Source organism: Strix uralensis, chromosome 11, assembly GCF_047716275.1.
Source record: "Strix uralensis isolate ZFMK-TIS-50842 chromosome 11, bStrUra1, whole genome shotgun sequence".
Taxonomy (NCBI): Eukaryota; Metazoa; Chordata; class Aves; order Strigiformes; family Strigidae; genus Strix; species Strix uralensis.
Genome location: NC_133982.1, coordinates 21758754 through 21773990, shown reverse-complemented (window position 1 = coordinate 21773990; position 15237 = coordinate 21758754).

The following is a 15237-nucleotide window of genomic DNA, read 5'->3' as shown; positions in this document are numbered from 1 at the left end:
TTTGCCACATACTCTTGCTTATTGAATTACTAACATGCTCAGAGTTACACCAGGTGAAAGAAGGTTACAGTTCCAGCAGGTGCTGGAACTAGTCCTCAGATGGTAGAACCTATACTCACAGATTCAGAAATATGTAAGAGCCTACATGACTAGTTTGAACCTTCAGCTAAAAATCAATGTGACCTGATGAAGAAAAGACATCTTCATTCTCTAGCTATTAAAGTGTTCAACTAAGCCCTACATGACTAATGTATTATATCATTTAATTCTGTTCAGTTTGCCTACAGGTTTTCTCAGTATTGTGATAACAGCTTAGATGAAGATCAACAAAAAGTTAGCTAAAACGGCTGCTAGATGACTGGGATGGAGTCAAGTTAGCTACTAATGGTCTTAAATGCTCTACTTTTCATTACAAGTATCCAGACTCAACCATTTTTTCCTACGTGAGACACTTTATAACAGCACTCACTGAAAACAGCAACAAATCTCTTCAACAAATACTTTTCAAATAAATTTGTTTGGCAAATACTATAATTTCTAAATCATTTATGATTTTGACTTGTTAATATCAAACATCACGTGTAGATATAAATGGGTCTATGCAGAAAAATTTGTCAATACAGCTGTATCAGTAAACCTCCACTGTGCTTTTGTTAGTTTATCTATTATTTGTTCACTGAACACAACAGACTATACTACCAAAGAAACTTTTTTTGCTGATAACTACCTGCACTACTTTCTGTGAATATATAAACACTGAAACAAAGTTCACACTCATGATCAACATTTACATACTAGCAAAAGTTTCTAGATCTAAACTAGGTTAGTTGAAGCTTTGAAATAAAAATTAAAAGAACAAAATCTCATTATGCTTAGAAGCTTTACTGTAGTTTGAATTCAAATATGAATATGCACATTAATATATGAATATATATGCAAAAAAAGCTTAAAATTAAATCCAGATACAGACAAGCTCTTGTAAAGATCTTTTGATTATGTAATTCAAGAATATAGGAATACAAAGAATTCCTGAACCGCAGCGGTAATCAGCCCTTACTACTATATGCTCTATCTAATGCACCACTATATTACCGTCATTATCAGGTAAGCCAAAGCTGCTTTACATTTTACAGCTGCCCTATCGGAAATGCATCGCGTGGGTGACGGGTTCACAAAAAGACACCTGACTGCAACTGATACAATCCTTCCTCTGACTGAAGCACAGTCATGTGGCCTTACATGTTGCAATACTCTCCTTACGTTGACCTAGCACAGGACAGGCTGTATTTGAGAAAAATCAGAATTTTGCCTTTCTTTTATGCTTTCTCTTTCATTTCTTCTGGCATTTCAATAGTCAGACTTGGAAGTTAGAACATATCCCGGGTTGTTCTATTGCAGTACATAATGGAAAAAAGGTGAACAGAAAAGCAAGATCAGATCAATCCAGTTGAGCAATTTTCAATGCTTCTTTAACTTAGAAAGTTTCTCCGGAAATAAAATATATTGCTTTTCAGCTGTCTCCAAAAAAAATCATTTTAGTGCTAGAAACCAGAAAATAACAATGAGAAAATTTATAGTGATGATCTACAGTAGCAAACTATTAAAAGATAAGGATAAAAAAAGAGAATCTATTAGATTTTAAGAGGTATTATTCAAATAGATGTCAGAAATCCTCACAAAAGCCTTTTACATCAATTATATCACAATCCAATCTTAACATCAATCATGCAATACATCATGTGGGAGGAAAACGTGTTTGTATAAAAAGAAACACATATACCCGTTTGGACATGGCTCATTACTAACCTTCATAATACTAAGGGTTCAAGAAAACCCAAACAAAGTGGGCTATAAAAGCTACTCTCAATTTTAATTCCCTTGTTTTTCCTTCAGATGCGTTGGCTTTCATCTAGCTTTCTTCTTTGTTCACCACAGATACTACAAAGTGTAAATAGACTGTGGTTTAGAACTGAAATATAAGTTCCTGTGGCTTAAAAAGCCATTCTATTTAGCCACCTTCAATAACCATTCACATTTCCCAGAAACTGCTCCATCACGCAGGCTCTAAAATTTAATTAACAAAGTTCTACAGACTTATCTTTTGTACTAGTGTTGATAAATACTCTGTGACACAGAAATGAGCTAGTCCCATTTCTGGGGAATCTCATAGAAGACTGCAGAATCTCCATTCTCAGAGGTTTTTAAGACCTGGCTGGAAAACACCAGAAGCAAATCAGTCTAAAATCAGTGTGGGCCCTACTTTGAGCGGGAGATACAACAAGAGGCCTGCAGCACCCTTCCAGCCCAAACGAGACTATGATTCCATATGAAAGCTGTTTTTTCTTCAAACAACCACTTAGAATGCAGTTCAACCTCTTTGAACAACTACACAAAACACATTTTCCATTTTAGGGGGATAATTACACGTTTCCCTCATAGTTTATCTATAATAACTTGTATGTCATTAAAAGTGTGCAAAATGGTGTAATTATATTCCATAAAACAATAAAAAATGACAATTGGGCAATTTCCATGACCTTTAAAAGACATGGTATGGTACAATACGGTCTCACTTTTAGTTCTGTTGCAAGTACTTTAAAACACCACTGTGCATAGCATCTTTAATAATCAGATTATTAAATGATTAATCGAGTAATTATTAAAATACACTTGTCTGTTTTAAATTATTTTTTGAAAAGATGTATATACTTTTTGAATGAGCTGAAGCAAAATGTAAGTTAACGTTAAATCAATAAAATAATAAGAGAACAGCAGTATTTCACTGCACTCAACGACCAGTGTCAGAGTAATCTAAATACTTCATAAAACTATGCAATCTAACTCCTCAATACTAACTTTTTAAAAAACATAATAATTTCATAACATTTAACATATGTAGAAAATGAAAGTGACAGGTTAGATGATTTTCCCCAAATCAGGGAAACGGTCATCATCAGAGTTGAGATCCATATTTAGAACTGATATTATACTTTATTTTAACTAATATTTATTAACAACAAAAAAAGAAATTCAACTGTTTACATCACTGGATGAGTTTTAAAAGGTAACAGTTATTTAAATCATGTTTACTTAAAACAGGGGAGAAAGTGAATTTATTAGCAGAAAAAAAGCTAACTTTTCTGTGCTGTTAATAGAATAATTTTGAAGATTAGGTCTGTCTTTGAAGCAGAAACTCAGATGGGAAAATGTTCAAGGAGTTGCATGAGGTTTTCAACATGACATTTATATTAATTTCAATGATTTCTAAATTTCTAAACAAGCTTTTTAACACCATACATTTAAACTCATAGTCTTACATAAAACACAACTGCAGAATTTCATTATAAATATTTGCAAAAAAGAAAAAATTCATGTACTATTAAAACTACCAAGTGTTAAAACTTGAGCTCTGTAAATAACTTCACAATACCTGGCTGAGAAAAGCTTGCTTGTAAATCTCAAGCATTCCAGACACGGAAATTCTATAACTGCTTACATTCCAGACCTAAAAAGGGAGATTTCCTTCAATTCTGTTTGGAAAGCTCACCGAGATTGGTTGTTTCATTAAGAAAACTCTTTTATTTAGAGGCCTGGCACTTGAAAAGATTAACTCTTAACACAGAGGGGAAAAAGAACTCAATTCAGAGGAAATTACTTCCTCATGAGAATGAACTATTTTCCTTCAGTGCTAACCAGAAAAGCAGAGGAATTAGAATGAAGATACATAAACTGGTCACATAAAGGTTACAGTGTTTTCAGACTGAAGTTCAATATCAAATAAGAATCCTTACTTTTAAGATAATTTCTAAAATAGTGTCATAGCAAAGACGGTTAAAGATCTGAGCACTGAGCATTCTCCAATGAAGTATAGATCTTAAACAATACCAGGTACCTAAAAGGTGGATATTGGTACCTAGAGAGAACTTGAAGGTGTCAGGTTAAGTAGGCTGCCAAAGTTGAATGGATTTCAATAGGAAGTAGATATCTGGTGTGCTCACCTCCATAAGGAAAGTGGGTATCTGCCTCACCTAGTATCCAGATAGCTTTGTGAAACTCATTACAAGTTCACTTTACATATATCAACAGTGTCCCCATCTTTGAGGAGTTACGCTGGTTAATTTTAAGGGCTAAGTCCTCTGAAGACTAAGCTCTTTCTGGAGCTAACGGAGTCTGTGAAATTAGGAAGCATTTGTGTCACTTGCATGTTCAGAATTCTGTAAGACTAAAACACCAAAAAAAATTGGTTTTTGGCTTTGCAAGGTAAAATCTGAAACCAGCTCATTCTACAGACCAGTCTTCATTGGTTTGTACCTCTGTTTTCTGACCGTGTGCCAACAATGGACTGACATACCTATGGTGTGGTGTTAACTGAACAACTTATGCAAATCCTTATGTAATGTCTTATTACTATATTTTGGTTTTTATACAGCAGCAAAGGTGCTACTTCTAGCCTATATCCCTCTTCCTGAAGGGAAGAGCCCAAACGAGATGTTTCATTGTCCAACTTTTATTTAAAAGAATCTCTGTATCACTTCATTCACAGGATGGTTGAGGTTGGAAGGGACCTCTGGAGGTCATCTGGTCCACACCCCTGCTCAAGCAGGGCCATCTGGAGCCAGTTGCCCAAGACCATGTCCAGATGTTCTTTTAATATCTCCAAGGAAGGAGATTCCGCAACCTTTCTGTGCAACCTGTGCCAGGGCTTGGTCGCCCTCACAGTAAAATGTATTTCCTGATGTTCAGAGGGAACTTCCTGTCTTCCAGCTGGTGCCCGTTGCCTCTTGTCCTGTTACTGGGCACCCACTGGAAAAAGCCTGGCTCGGTCCTCTTTGCACCCTCCTTCAGGTATTTATATACATTGATAAGATCCCCCCCTGCGCCTTCTCTTCTCCAGGCTAAACAGTCCTGACTCTCTCAGCCCTTCCTCACGGGAGAGATGCACCAGTCCTTTCATCATCTTCGTGGCTCTTCATTGAACTCTCTCCAGTATGTCCATGTCTCTCTTGTACTAAGGAGCCCAGAACTGAACACAGTACTCCAGGTGTGGTGTCACCAGTGCTGACTAGAGGGGAAGAATCACCCCTCTCTACTCTTCCAACTAATTCAGTAATATCTTTATTACCACTAGAAATGTTTTCATACTAATAATATTATGTGGTATAATTTTAATCAGAATTCAGGACTGACTCCCTTTACAATTACAACTGGCTCTCTAAGCATAAACACAATTTACTATTACCTTGGACAGCACCAGTTTTGATGGACGAGAATCAAGTCATTGGCTAGTGACTACTGAGTTTTCATGGTTCATCTACTGGCCTTTGAAACCTGGTTCTGCTACAGATTTCTCACATAACTTTAAGCAAGCCACTTTCAATGTCCTATTTGATAAGTAAGAAAAGGAAGTTTGAGTCTGGTACATGCTGCTAAAACATTAAACATATACCCACACTAGCTTGAAATTGCCAGATATCACAACAGGGCACAGGTCAGCAGAGGACATGGAGCTGTTTCTATCCACACTCATAGCAACTTCTGTTGCTACACAGGACCCCACACTGTCACAGTTAGATTGTTACCTCTGTTCAAGCTAGCTAACAAGGTTAGCTGGTTTATGTCTATATGAGTTGCTGTGATACAATGGCACAGTACAGGAACACCAGATGAGACCTTTAGAGGAAAGGGAACATTTGGAAGCCACGGACACTCAATTCCAGTGTAAGACACAACACATTAATATGACAGCTAACTTGCCTATACACCCCATTACTATCGATTTCACCAAAAATTGGGCACCAAGGTGAATCTGACTTCTCAGTGATCATAAAAGAGAGCAAGTGATTATTGAACAAAACTGTGAGCATCCTGCAAGCCTAAAGCAATCAGGCAGATCACAGAATAGGATATTATCAGGAAGAGCTAAAATAGTAAGGCTTCTCCCTTTTATTTTATGGTCATAGGAAAAAACAAATCATTGTATCTTGGAAAGAAACATCAAGATAACAATAGCTTTAGTGACTTCAGAAATTGCTGTCACTAAAACAGACTACCTTCGGTACAAAGTGTTATTATAATCAACAGCTGAGGTGATTTACTGAACTTGCTTCACAAATAATCACTTTCTACTCGGTTTCATGTTCTTGTTTTCATATACTAGTAAAGTACTACAATGACCAAGATCCAAAAGGAAATATCATTATATCAGAACAAAGCCATTGGAATTTATAAAAAACATGCAAATGTTTCCACTGGTTTTAGGTTTTGTAAAGTATATTATTTTTCAAACCCAAATGTTCCTGTGTTCAAAAACATAGATACATTTCTGCTTCTAAAAACGGTACTGCAAACAGAGCAACACACAAAAAATGGATTCTGTAAACAAGAGTTTCCTTTCAAGACTGTAACTTGATGAGAGTAACACTGACTTTCAACTTTAAAGAAACCACATTTCATTTTTTTAATTGTACTTGGAAAGAAATACTAAAGTAAAAAAAGAAAATTATTCAGGAAAGCTTACAGGCAATACATAAGGACAGTAAGATAGTTCACTTCATTAAGCCACAGATGTGCAAAGCCAATCCATACAAAGATTCTACGAAGCTGTATTCATTTGTAGAGACCAAATCCTTCAGCTAGGTCTCAAGAGCAACTCCCCTCTTTGCTTAGATAGCCTGTTCCACTGGGAAAAACCCACGCAGTTCTCTTACATCTACGTTACAAGAGAAAGCTTTGTAGGAATCATGGCACATGCCAGAACACTTCCCTTCCTCTGACATGTCTGCAGTACTTCACTAATTCAGGATTTCCTGAGTACAGCACGTTCCAAACTTTCTCTCCTTAACATTAAAAGATACAGGAGACAACCCTCTATCTTTTCCTAGGCATTTAACATAGCTGTAGAGAAAATGTGTCAGAGTGGTATCACTGAAAATGGTAGGGGCTGGGGAGTGGGAAGACTTGTCAACAGAGCAGGGTGAGTAGCCTTGAAAATTTGCAGAGAGATATCTTTCCCATTCAGGTAGATTCCATCACTAAAGAATTTGTAAAATAATTCTTCTGCTTATCTTTAAGACTGACAGTGAATATCCCTATTTTATACACTAGGAAAATGGAAAAATCAAAGAATCACAGACTTCACTGCCTTACATGACACCTATGATGCAAATTTATGAGTTTTCTCCCAGATACTTTCCTCTGAATTATTCTGCAACAAAATTAATGCTTGCCTACCTTGGTGACTAAGGAATGATCTAAATCCAGAAAAAGCATATGAGCCCATGGAAAAAAGGATGGGGAAAAAAAGGTAAGGATGGGAAAAGTTTTTTTGTTATGGTGGGGGCAGAAGGAAGATAAAAAGGAGTAAGAGAAGACTGGTGGCATAAAATGATGGCTGTAGTTAGAAGGAAAACAGTAACTTCAGGCAGAAGGAAAAGAGAAGAAGCTGGCTAGCTTGAAGAAACAAAATGCTGGATAACATTCATAAAGGGAGCAAGCTAGAAGCAAATCAGCACAAAAAGCTTGAAAAAAAAAGTGTTAAAATAGTGGCAATGAGAAAGAACACCAGGCTAGTATGAAAGAATAAAAGTCAAGATCTGATCCATCATGACAGCGAAGACAAAGGGCTGTAAGTTAGAGGCCAGAATGCAAGACATACTGAAAATGCGAGCCAGGTGCCAGAGAGGAGTAGAAAAAAGAGTAGCTGTCATGTCAGTTCCTCTAATACCAGTATCAAAACCATCAGATTTTACTAGATAGAGTATCATCAGCTTCTTTAATTACCTTGTAATATTGTTTACAGCTTAATCAAATGGAAATATAAATATATCGGAGGATATATGTTTAGAGTCGATCAAAATCCACAATTCATTTTTAATTGCTACATTTTTATTTTGTGCAAAACAAACTGAAAATATTACTAATTATTTATGTGGACAACTAGATTTTACAATGTACTGTAAGTTTCATTCCAAAATGCATAAAATAATGTGCATTATGTGTTTAGAAATATTTACAAGACTTACTGGCTGCTGTAGAACTAGCAGATGCACTAGCTTGTATGTTTGCACTAGCATCTTTACTAGTATGATTTACTGTGGCAGCCTTAAAGATTTTGAGATTCCATTTCTTCCATACACATTTCCTTGGTTTTAGACCTGAAAATGAAAAATTTACTTTATAAAAATGTTTATGTTAATTTTGAAAATCACCCAATGAATATTGCCAAATGAAATTAAAATTGCTTTATTTCCTGTCCCCAACGGGCAGATTTTTATTCCCATGGTCAACTTCAGGCTTGGTATTCAAGCCTGTTAACGAAAATAGTTATATTCATATACTTAAAGTCAACCAGGGCACTTTTTGTTATCTCCCTTCTGCTTGGTTTTGCAGATAGGTGACTATCCTTACTTTGTGGTTGTTCCAATTCTGGTAATTTAATACATTTGCATATGTTCTGTTGAGGTTGTGAATTATTCTGGCAGCAATACATAATTTACTTTATTCAGTGGTTTTCAATAGTCATCCCAGTAGAATTTTGCACAGCTCCCACACTGTAAGTTTCATGCAGATGCAGAATCTATGCCATAGCAGTGGTCTCCTAGTTTCCTGGAATATTTTTCTGGTCTGACTAAATTTCAGTTAATTCTATCCATTATCTATTTATAGTGGTTACACATTACAGAGTATACTGTGGGTTTACCCAGCTCTTCCAAGTTAAAGGCCCATTTGGAGTTTGGTGCATATATAACTTTGAAGTATGCAAACCTTCTCTAAATTAAATTTTTCAGGGTGATCTTTTTCTACATACAATTTTCTCCGTCTGTAACTAAAAAGAAAATTCTGCCCAACAAACAGTGACTGACACAGAAAAAAGTTTTTCAGAAAATATTTCTGTATTTTATATCTACTTCAAAAACATATTTCTATTGCTTTTGTCAATCGGCTTCAACATACAAGATAATGAAATCCACATTGTCATGAACTCTAAATAAATGAGCACTAAATCTGCTCTAAATCTAAGTTTTGGAATGGATATTAAATGACTTATACAATCTAAAAATCATAAACTGTTACTGTTAAAACATGCAGATATTTAATGGTAATATAATACTGCTTCCAATAGAAACTTCTAGGACAGGTAGGCTCTGAACCCTGTAAGAATATTTATACAAAGTGACCATTTTTTATAGAGAGATACCTTCAAGGCCACCTACAAATAGTCACCGGGGAAGATCTCCTAGTCTTCTGTTTTAACCAAAAAAAAAAAAACCCTCATCATGTTCAGCAGCTTTTCCAGGAATTAGTACAGTTTTGCTAAGGAACTGAATTTTAAAGCTTCCTTCCTGACTGCATTTATGTGCTTACCATAGATTCTTCTAGAATACTTCTACACAGTAGCACAAAGAAAGCAGTAAAATGAAATCTGCATTCATCAGTTCAATTATAAGTTATGTCTCTGGATATGATTATATCCTTAGTACTAATTCTGCAATAGTTCAGTACTTTTACAGCTAAAAGAGCTACTACAGAACAGAGTCACTGCAATAGGGCAATGACTGGACTGGATTAGCACCTACATATAACCTTAAAAATACGGTACTTTCTTTTCAGTATCATCCTGAAACCAACACTAAAGAGATTATCAGTTCCCATCCACTCAAAGCCTGAGGCATATAAGTTTTTAAATAGAGTGACATCAGAGCTTAATTTAATAGGGAAAAATATTTAATTAAACTCAGCTGAAAAATGCCAATCTAGCTTCATCCTCAGTCACCTTACACAGAACAATTCCAAAACTGGATCTAATATGTATCATGATAGAAAGATAGAAACACAAGCAAGTTGTCAGAAATGTCTCATATTTGCTGTAAGACTTTATCATTATTGAACACTGGGAGGTCCAGTCCAGCTAATCTTGCTACACAAATAATTAGAATGCAGTACCCTTCCACTGTGTCAGCTGTGGGATACTAAACAGGTCTCTCAGGACAGATTTACACAGCATAGTTTAACAACTAAAGCAGGTTACATACTTTGCTTGACATGCTTTTCTCACTGCAGCCAAGGCTGCCCTTGAGCTTCACACTCCCCATCAGCCCCTCCCTGTTGGTGAGAACAAGGTCCAGCACAGCACCTCTCCCTGTCGGCTCCTCTATCACTTGAAGGAAGAAGTTATCAACTACGCATTCCAGGAACCTCCTGGATCACTTATGCCCTGCTCTGCTGTCCCTCCAGCGGACACCAGGGTGGTTGAAGTCCCCCAAGAGGACCAGGGCTTGTGAACGTGAGGCTGCTCCTATCTGTCTACAGAGCACCTCATCTGCTCAGTCTTCCTGTTTGTGTGGCCTGTCGCAGACCCCCACTCTAACGTCTCCTGTCCCTGCCTTCCCTTTAATCCTGACCCATAAGCTCTCAGTTGGTTCCTCACCCACCCCCAGGCAGAGCTCCTGACATAGAGGGTGACCTCCCCATTCTCATCTCCCCTGCCTGTCCTTCCTAAGGAGCCTGTACCCTTCCATTCCAACACTTCCATAATAGGAGCCATCCCACCATGTCTCTGATGCCAATAAGATCATAGCCCAGCAGGTGTGTGCTGCCCCTCTTGTTTATTCCCCAGGCTACGTGTGTTTGCATAGAGGTGCTTATTATACCTTTTATTATTTATGTGAAACATTAGGCAACTGTATCAACAATAGGGGAACTCACTCTGCAAAAATTTGCTTAATCAATGTATAAATCAAAGTTCCCAGTTAAACTTGAATTGGAGGATACCAATTTCAACAAATTACATACTTTGAACAAGTCACTTGGGTTAAAATTAGGATGCAGAATAAAGTATTATTTGTTAATATTTAACTAATCATCATACTTAATGAAAACCAAGACTTTTAAAAAAAATCACATCTTTTAATGTTCTCATTAAATTTTACTATTCACACATTATATGAGCCAAAAAAATTTACTTTTGATTGCCCATGATAATTTCTAGCTTTTCCTCACCATTTGTGATTGGTCTCTCTCTGGCACTTACACGCATGTGCTTCCAGCTCTCTTTTGGAGCCAAATGCTGCCAATCTGGATACATGTAAATTAGTTTATGTGACATGTTAATACTTTTATAAGCTGAAATACAGCATCTACCCACACATATATTACTGAAAACGCTAATTGTACTGTTACCTCAAAAAAAGCATCTTTAGCATCCCTGGGAACAAGAAGAAAATGTGCCACAGAATCTGCAATTCTGTCAAACAAGTGGTCTTGATCTGCTTGGTTAGGCTTCAAGGGGAAAAAAAATCAGGAAACAGGTATCAGCATAAATTCAAATATAGCTGTGTGCTAATATACTGATGCATGACATTTTTAAAGCTCATGTTTATCTACCCTATGATGTGAGGCACTGACAACACAAAGGAATACCACTGAAACACATATTCTTAAATTAGTTCCACCTCTTACTCCAATATGGTAGTTCTCCTAAACGTATTAACAGATTTTTTTTTCCAGTATATTGCAGTAGTTTCTGATTCAGAATAGCACTTAAGAACATGGATTATTTGAAGCATATGTTAAGTCTATCAGCCAACAATTAAGATGGAATCTAAGTGCTGTACTGAATCAAAGCCAGTGTACATAATCACAATCTCCTGCCACATGTATATTTTCCTTTTCTTCTTAATAAAGAACACAGTGATCACCTGAGGTAACAGAACCCATACACTTTTGATTTATGTTCTTAACCTAAATATTCCAAACTCATACCTTTTAGAAATCCTAGAACCATTACACAAAGTAAGCAAAGGAAAATTGTCAATTTGATCTAAAGGGGTTTTTTAAGCTTCATGGTATAAACCTGCTAAATTAGTTCTTCATATGTTCAACTACTGCCGCTTTAAAAGTTAGTCTTGGGCCTACACTTGAGTGCAGTTGAGCTTAATCCGTAAAACACCTGCATTTTTGTGCTTGCAGAATATGCAGCTTGTTTGCTTGATAATAACAGATCTAAGAATGCTTGAAATTAATTTATACATTAAACATCTGGAGAAACCACCACCAAAAAGAATCCTGAAACACTGCAATAGAAGATTTTGAGAGAAACAAACTTCTCCAAACTTTGAGAACATTTTTGTGTCAAAACAGCAATAAAATATTTATTACACTGAATGCAGAGATTTAAAAAATGCTAAAACCACAACACAAACCGAAACTAGCCAAAGGTAAAAAGTACAAGGTTTTTCATTTGGAACACAATCCACAAGTAAATAGGAACTTCTTTCAGTTTGCAGAAATACTGAAGAGAAAAAAACTTGAAGGGGAAACGCTTAGCTTTTACTGAGAAGAACAAAAGCAGCTTCTTTGGGTATTTCAACATCAGGTCATCAAAAAGTAGGGACAGATCTGCATTTGCTGGCTACCTGCAACTCTCTCAACTTTTTACTGTTTTTTTTTGTTATTCTTTTTCATAAATCTAAAAGTCTAAATATCTGAAGTTTAAAATACAAAAATGAAGGTATACAAAATTTGTAAGACAGCAAGTCACACTTGTTGCATTAAATTTATTAAATAATTAAAAAACATGTAAGGACAGAAATATTGTAAATAACCACAACAAAGCAGATGAAGACACTGCACTAATTTATTTCCTTTCATATTAGGAGGCAAGCATTGATTCTAAACTGTGCAAGAACTGTCTGCAGAAGTGCTAGTAGGATTTCCATATTCCTTGCTTACCTGGGTACATTTGCATATATTTAAGCACAAATAAACAGAATTTAAAAATCAGGCCTCCAAAGGTTTTTTTTAAAAACACAGATGTAGCATTTCAGAAAGCTACACCAGGTTCTGGCAGTGTATTACAAAAGCCTCTAATAGGAATAGCTGTAGATTATAAACTCACATGAATTTTCATCCAGTGGAAGTAGTAAGATCTACAGCCATTCTTCAAGGGCCAAGACATTAGGTTTTATGCAAAAAAATTATGACATGTTTTGTAGGACTAGCGATTACTTCTGTATATTGATATTTCACTGTCAACTTCACCCAGCACGTTTCTGTTTGTATTTAAACACTTCTCAAAAATGTTACATTCGTGCACATGTGTTTTCCAGCAAATACTATCAACAGGTCACTATTTAGCCATAGTTTATCAAGGCTGCTCAAGAATTTGAATTTTAAATCTATCCTTCACTCTGCACAACTTGTTTTTATCAGCTTGACAGTATTTGGACTTGGACAAATGACAGGAATTAACAGTTTCCTTCCTTTATAAATCTGAAGCACTCAAAATTCATTCAGAAAAATGCAGTACGTGACACAACATTTGCAATATTCTTCAGTCTTACCAGTTAGTAACTGTTTTAACATAGATTGTGAAATTCAGTCTGTGTAATACTATTTAATGATAGGTTCATTTGAAAAAAAGTCATTAAAATAGATTTTATTTTGATAATAACAATGTAATATGCAAAATGGATCAAAAGTCAGGATTTCAAAGTATCTGATACCAGTAACAAATTAGTGATTACTTTATGTTGGTGACAACTATGACCACATTACTGTTAGGAATCTGTTCCTCTTGTTTATATATATTTCTGTACCAATGCAATCCTACTGATCCTACAGCACAAAGTAAGTAATTTTGGATAGATACTTAGCAAATTTTAAAAATGTTTCTATAGTGAGAATTCAAATTTGTTCATAAAATAAATCACTGTTTTCCTTATGGTCTAATTTATACTCTAAGTATGTATACTTATCTATCTGTATCTTATTACATTAAACATTTACATTTTTACAGGTAAGTATTAATGAAAGCTTACACATTTCCACTTCAATTGGAAGTTATAAAAAGACTCTAATGTACTGTATCTTGCCCTTTCACAGTGTCATGAATCCTGACTCTGACCCAAACTGACTTTCCCAAGGAGAAAGCTACCCTGACCTACCTGTCAACTTAGGAGCCACAGGAATGGGGATCACTGCCCGAAGCAGATTACAAAGACAGGAGAGACATAGCTCTACATCAGCCCTGTTTTTCCAACTGCTACTTAAAATACTGAATTCACATGGAAAGACTATGACTTCTGGTTTGTCTGCTAGTGAAGTAATGAAAGTATTTAAAGCCATAGCTAATTCCCACTGAGGTGAGTAAAAAGATCAAAACAGAAAGCTTAGGGTTGCCATCATACTCTAAACTGTCATTTACAATTTTTGTGGTTAATTAAGTCAAGGGCAGGTGCAAAAGCGTTATCTTTACATATAAGTAGTACCCCACATTAGTCATGTAAAAGATGGGTGCATGCACACTGAGGGAATTAGCACATCATCAAATAAAAATCTTGCCTTGACTGACAAAAAAGAGCTGTTAACTGGCATTAATTACTAGCGCACCTAGAAGTAGCTGAGAATGTAAGGGCTTCATTTTGCTGCTGTTGGTCATATGAAAGAAATAACGAATGTCTTCACTTTTTACGCCCTCAGGTGAGAGGCATGAGTATGTACTGGAGTATGTACATACCACTGCTGACACTGCTGCTGCAATTTCAGTTTCACAGCCTTGAGGTTCATGCTTACTTACACTAGAGTAAAAATGAATCATCACCCACAGAAGAAATTAATTTGAAATTAATTTGCATAATAGCATTCAAGTGTTTTACATACTTGCTGCAATCTGTGACTCTACTGATCCTACAATTCCTGCAGCAAATCAGATACAGCTGTTACAAACAATCATCTCACTGCATAATCTTAAATCACTCCCTCAGCGATGTCAGGTTTGTCTACTCAATGATACATTAAAAAAACCTGATCATGTAATTTAAGATGATGTGTAACATATATGCCAAAGGGGACTGCAATAAAACTACATATTCTACATTCTAATTCTGGGTTTACCTTACTTTTAAAATTCTTTCCAAGTTTAACACTAGTTTAACATTATTTATTTCAGTACTTTAACCATTGGTCAACTCTGGGCCATAAGGACAGGGCAGCAAGAAGAATCCTTCAACAATAATGGCTCCTAACAATAAATGACTGCTAGATTTCTCTATTTTGTAGCTTCAAGAAATGCTAATAGTGATACTAAAAGGAGTATGAAAACAGAACATAAAGATGAATGTGTCAAAATATTAGCAATACCTTGTACCAGCAGCTTCAGTTTAGGATACCGGAAGAGAGTATGTACTCGGAAATGCTGAGCTTTTACAACTAAGTCCCAAAATTTTGGAGCTTCCAAAT